General features: G+C 33.1%; 1 pseudogene; it reads left to right on the forward strand.

The window, feature by feature from the left end:
• The first annotated feature begins 3,804 nt into the window (after nucleotides 1–3,804).
• Nucleotides 3,805–5,432, forward strand: LOC149495497 (uncharacterized protein At4g06744 pseudogene; annotated as a pseudogene).
• The last annotated feature ends 963 nt before the right edge of the window (nucleotides 5,433–6,395 follow it).

The following is a 6,395-nucleotide window of genomic DNA, read 5'->3' on the forward strand; positions in this document are numbered from 1 at the left end:
CCTTATTCCTTCACTCTTTGTAAAATACCCAATCAAAGCGGCACACAAGTTTTTAGTAAAAAATCAACTCAGCAACAGAAAAATTCCACTCAGCAACAGTAAAGATCCACTCGCCAACAGTAAAGGTCAACTTGGCACAGTAAAAGCAAACAGTAGAGATTCTTCGACAAAGACTACTGTTCACCAACAGTAAAAGCAAACAGTAGAGATTCTTCGACAGAGACTACTGTTCACCAACAGTAAAAGCAAACAGTAGAGATTCTTCGACAAAGACTACTGTTCACCAACAGTAAAAGTAAACAGTAGAGATTCTTCGACAGAAACTACTGTTCACCAATAGTAAAAGTAAATAGTAAAGATTCCAGAAATTTTATTTAAGGGAGCCTTTTCCCCTTGTGAAGGCATAGATTGTAAACTGATAGTACAGCATATACTCCAATATAGGCATAGTAATTCTCTCCCTAAACTATCTCCCTCCTTTCCCAGTTCGATTGTAAAGGGTTCAAGTGTTGAAAGTCTTAAAATTCTTGTAAGTTAAAACTAGTTTAAGTTTATCATTTAAAGTTTAATTTTTGTATTTAAATATTGTAATACTATTTTGTTATTTTAATTATTTATTTTAGTCAATATAAATTGCTACTTTTAAAGCCCTGTTAAAGGCTTCATTCTCTTCTCCCTCCACACTCTGACTTAGTTCTGGGGAACCCAGGCTAAGGTTGCAGGAACCCTAAACCTTAATTAAAATAAAATCAATTAAAATTGGTTGAGTTAATTGATAAATATTAAATTGATTTGAGTTTTGCTTGTTGTATAAGTATGCTCTGTGGTTGCACCTTAGTGTGATCTTCCACATCAGAAATATCATTCTTGTATGTTCATAAAAATCTTTGGTATATCAGCTGGAAACACATAACCTCCTGGTGTTTATCATTGCACTTGATAAACAAGGGAAACCTTGTGCTACAACGCTACGTACCAAGAAAATAGTAATGATTTATATGATTATAAATCCTATTGATAATAGTATATTATTTGACATATATATTAATGATATCTTGATTAATATATATATTGATAATGATCGCTGCTTAGTTCATGCTTATATAGGTTTTGATATGTATGATATGTTTATTAATTTATAAATATTAAAATCAACTTAATATCTGAGTCTGAGTAATTAATTAAACGGTCCTTATCTCTTTTGTTGGTATCAGAGCCAACAAAAGAGATAAGGACCGTTTAATTAATTACCAACAAAAGCTTTTAGGACCGTTTAACATATCAAACAAGCATATAACAATTTATTTCTGATGTGGAAGATCACACTAAAGTGCAACCACAGAGCATACTTATACAACATACAATTTTACGCAAGAACAATTTTAAAGGGTTTAGGGTTCCTGCAACCTTGACCTGGGATCCCCAGAATCAAGTCAGATTGTGGAGGGGGAAGAGAAGGAAGCCTTTAACAGGGCTTTAGGAAGTAGCAATTTATAAATAATATAAAACTTTATTTAATTACAAAGATTAAATTTGATTTACAAAATTGAAAGACATATACAAAATTTAAAAGATTAGACTTACAAAGTTTAAAGAATCTCTAACCTTGAATCCTTACAGTGGACGTTGGAAAGAGAGGAGAGGGGTTTACTAACTAAGCTTTTGGGCTTAGGATTGCCTATAATTGGACAATACCTTCACAAAGAGGAGAGGGGTTTACTTAAATAACAAAAGAAAGAATCTTTACTATTTACTTTTTACTGTTGATGAATAGTGACTTGTCTGCCACCGAATCTTTACTGTGGATGAACAGTGGGTTGTCTGCCACCGAATCTCTACTGTGGATGAACAGTGGGTTGTCTGCCACCGAATCTCTACTGTGGATGAACAGTGGGTTGTCTGCCACCTGTTTAGTTGGAGATAATATCTTGGATTTTTATGAGATCAAATTTGAAGGAATAAGGTTCCTTCTGCCTTTTACAAGAAGATGAGGACGATGAGTTGTCCTTCTTTTTACTTTTTTCTTTTTATCTTCACATTTCTTTTCTTTGATTTATCTTTTATCTTTTGACTTTAATAATGGAATATCATCATGAATTGCACTATCGCCATGTGAAGGTGAAGGTGATGATGATAATATAATTTTATCTTTTTCTTTATGCAAAATATTATTGAGACCATTTGGGCCTATTATATGGGCTTACTAATATACCTATAATATACCCAGGGCAAAAAGAAAGCCAGCCTGATTTTTCGAGTATGGGTTTTAAAATAGTGATATTAAACAATTTAATGAAACAATATCTTTACATATAGCCTGAGCAATCAATTAAATAATCAATATATTGGATTTTTGGCAAATCCACAGCCATTAACGGATTTGATAGCTCTTTACTGTCTACCGTTTGAGACAGAGTAGCCGTATCATAAGCGGATACGATCGCGTTTAAGTTTAGAAGTCATACCTGCTTATCTTCCGCTGAAGAAGATACTATATCATATAATATCTTTAGAAGGATTTTAGTGGATTGAGGATAAGTATCAATCCATTGTTTAATATCGCTAGAGAGGGATATTTTAGTGGTAAGGGATTTAGTAATAACCTCAATTTGCTCTGAAAGAGCTTTAATGGGTGAGTGTTTACTCCCAGTAGCTTTCCTTCTCTCCATTGTCCTTGTAAGGCTGCAAGGAAGATTTAAAATAGGCAGAGCAAAATATAGGAAAGTAGTTATAGATAGAGATATATATAGTAAAGTCAAAAATATGAATTTAAATTATGAAAATGATTTTAAGTATGATACGTGGCGTTGTTATACCAAGAAGACGACTAATTAAATAGTCCTTTGGACCAGTAGCCCGCACTTCTGGGTTTCCAGCCTATATATCAATACTGTTTTCAAAAACAGTTACTGTTTAGATCGTACTTTAAAAATAAGTACTGTTTATCAAACAAGTATATACTTCAAATATATATATATTTGAAGGGTATTTGTGAAAGATTAAATAGATCAAACACAAATAAAATTGCACATGATTGGCAAAATTTTAAACTATTTCTTTAAATTTTTGGCAATAAAAATAAATTGTTACATTATGGCTATTGAAAAAATTTTGATTTACATTTGCAGGCCCTCTGAAAGAGAGGCAATAATTTTTCATATTGCTATTGTATATTAATTTAGCAGTTTTTTTTTTTTTTTAAACACTCTGGAATGAGCACCTTTTTCCCTTTATGGCTCTATCCAGTGCAAATCTAGATTAGTCGGGCAGTGAGATTTGAACACGGAATGATTAAAAAGTACCAATTTTTTCTAAAAGCAAATTGAATTTTTCAGTGTAATATTTTTCTCTTCAAAATTAATCTTCCCAGACATTGAGAAGATAAGTGAGACGACTTAATATTAGAAAAGGCATCCATATTCTAAAGTTGTGTTCCAAAATAGCTTTTAAGCAGTTTTAGCATTTCGACCAGCTATGTTTTACAGTGTTCCATAATATATTGTTTGCACTGATTTTTAGAGGTTAATATAGCGTTTTATAAAAGTTTAATCTATATACCGTTTAGTTTTCAGTGCTTCATGAAAAGCTATTCAAACAGTTAAATACTATTAAAACAATTAACAATTACTAAAACAACTAATTTTGCGAATATACCCTAAATATGAGCGCGAAGTCAACAAATGACCTACCAAAAGGTGTGAGACTGATCACAACTAATATGCCCAATCCACTAACATATGTAACACATTTGCCAAATTCAAAAACATATAAAACAAAGCTCTTAGCTTGAAAATGAAGCTTTCTTTCACCTACCACACACACTAAACTACTATATATAAAACACTTCTAACTTCTTTGGTCTTCATCTTCTTCAATCTCTTTTTATATATAGAGAGGTCAGAATGACAATCATTTCTTTATGCACCAAAAACCTAATCCACATCTGTATACTTACCCTTCTATTTTTGCTTTGTGCAATTTGCCAAGATTCTCCAAGTCCATCACCATTACCTTCAACTCCTTTAATACCAAAAATTCTAAATTTCTCAGACCAAAGACTTGCTGTAGTATACCCTATTATCCAAACATTCAAAAACTCTATCACTTCAGATCCTTTTAATATCACTCAAACATGGGTAGGCCCAGATATATGTAACTACAAAGGCTTCTACTGTGATCACCCACCTGATAATATCTCTGCTACTGCGCTTGCTGCCATTGATTTTAATGGATTCCGGCTATCTGCCCCTAGTCTTGATGGACTCATTGATCAACTTCCTGATCTTGCAATTTTCCATGCAAATTCCAACAATTTTTCTGGTACTATATCGCCAAAACTAGCAGATTTACCATTTCTTTATGAACTGGACTTGAGCAACAATTTTTTCTTTGGAAATTTTCCTATGGCAATTCTTAGCATCACTGGTTTGTCATTTTTAGACATAAGATTCAATTTCTTTACTGGGTCAGTTCCTCCTCAAATTTTCACTCAACGACTTGACGTGTTGTTCCTTAATAATAACAATTTCATGCTAAAACTACCTGAAACTCTAGGCGCAACTCCAGTTCTTTACCTCACCTTAGCTTATAACAAATTCACAGGGCCAATCCCAAGAAGCATTTTGAACGTTTCGTCAACGTTAACCGAAGTTTTACTCTTAAACAACCTGTTGACAGGTTGCATTCCATATGAATTAGGGTTCTTGAAAGAATTAGTTCTATTTGATGCTAGTAATAACTTGTTGACAGGTCCTTTACCTTGCTCTTTAGGTTGCTTAACCAAGATTGAACAGTTGAACCTCACCGGAAATTTGTTGTACGGCCAAGTGCCGGAGGTGGTGTGTGCATTAGAGAATTTGGCAAATTTGTCACTTTCGAATAATTATTTTACGAAGGTAGGGCCATTGTGTTGGAAGCTAGTGAAAAGTGGAGTTCTTGATATTAGACAAAATTGCATTCTTGGTCTTCCTAATCAGAGGTCATTTCATGAGTGTTTTATCTTCTTCTTGCACCCTAGGTATTGTCCATACCACCCTACTTTGTTTAATTTCATTCCTTGCAAAGTTCATCAGCCAATTCATCCATATATGGGTCGAAAGAGAAATTTTACTAGTTATAAAGCTCTTTTGAGACACAGATTGTGAAGAATACACACATATATATATTGGAAATTTTCAGGTGGAAGTTTGTGATTTTTTTTTTATTCAAGTGAAATATTTAAAAGGATGAGGGGTTCTTACACTACTGACCTAACCATGTTTTGGTAAATTATATGGTAATATATGCTGGTCTTTGTAATTGTATACATATACGAATTACTATAAGTGGTTGAGTGGAGGTTTTATGTGGATATATATGAGTTATATTAAACGGGAATTTCCCCATATGTATAAAGAAAAATCATAATTACAAATTATTCAAATATTTTTGAATTTTGATACTATCTTATATGTTGTACCAATTTCTACCTGCAATTAGACCCGGCCATATTACGGTTTTTGGAACCGAAACCATCGGTTTCGAATCAGTGGAAACCAAAAAAACTGGTCTGAATCGGAATCGAAACCGGTGCCCTAAGGTTCGATTCTGGTTCCAATATTTTTGGAACCGTGAACCGACGGTTCCCAGAACCGGGCGAAACCTTTCAGGAACTGACGGTTTGTCCAGCTGGTTAGAACCGACAGTTGAAACCGACGGTTCGAACCGGCAGTTCCAAATAGATTTTGAATTTAATGTTAAACAGCTAGAACCGGTGGTTCCACCGGTTCGAACTGGCGGTTCCAGTCGATTCCAGCAGCTTTTTTTTTTATTTTTCAAATAGTTTTGTGAAACCCCTAAATTACCCCTCATAACAATTATAAACGGCTACATAACGGCTAGTTTCAAGGGTTTTTGTAGAAAAATGATTTTTTGAATTTATTATAAATACCTCATTCCATTTACAATCCCCTCATACAAAATAATCTCTACTCTCTCTATTCTATATTATTCTCTACTCTACAATCTCTCTAATTTTCATTCATAAATTATTGTCCAAAATATTGGAAAATAATTTTTTCAAAGTCCAATCTCCGATTATTTGTCCAAATTATTGTGAATTAATTTCTTCAAATTTCAATCTCTAATTATTCTCTCTAATTTTTTTTATTCAATTTTTCAAGTTACATATTATTTTCCTATAATGGCAAGTAGAGGAAACTCAAGTTCTGCTAAGGGCAAGAGAAATATTGGAGAAACACAATATTCATCTATCCCTACAAACGACATCTTCGATTTCACTCCCAATCAATATAATTTTGAGGGATATCCAAATGAAAATATGGAAATTCCAACTCAAGAATCTGAATTTAATGATGAGAATTTACAACAAGAGGAAGAGCAAGGTACATAAATTT

Source organism: Jatropha curcas, chromosome 6 (assembly GCF_041381405.1).
Source record: "Jatropha curcas cultivar XTBG-Jc1 chromosome 6, XTBG_Jcur_1.0, whole genome shotgun sequence".
Classification (NCBI taxonomy): domain Eukaryota; kingdom Viridiplantae; phylum Streptophyta; class Magnoliopsida; order Malpighiales; family Euphorbiaceae; genus Jatropha; species Jatropha curcas.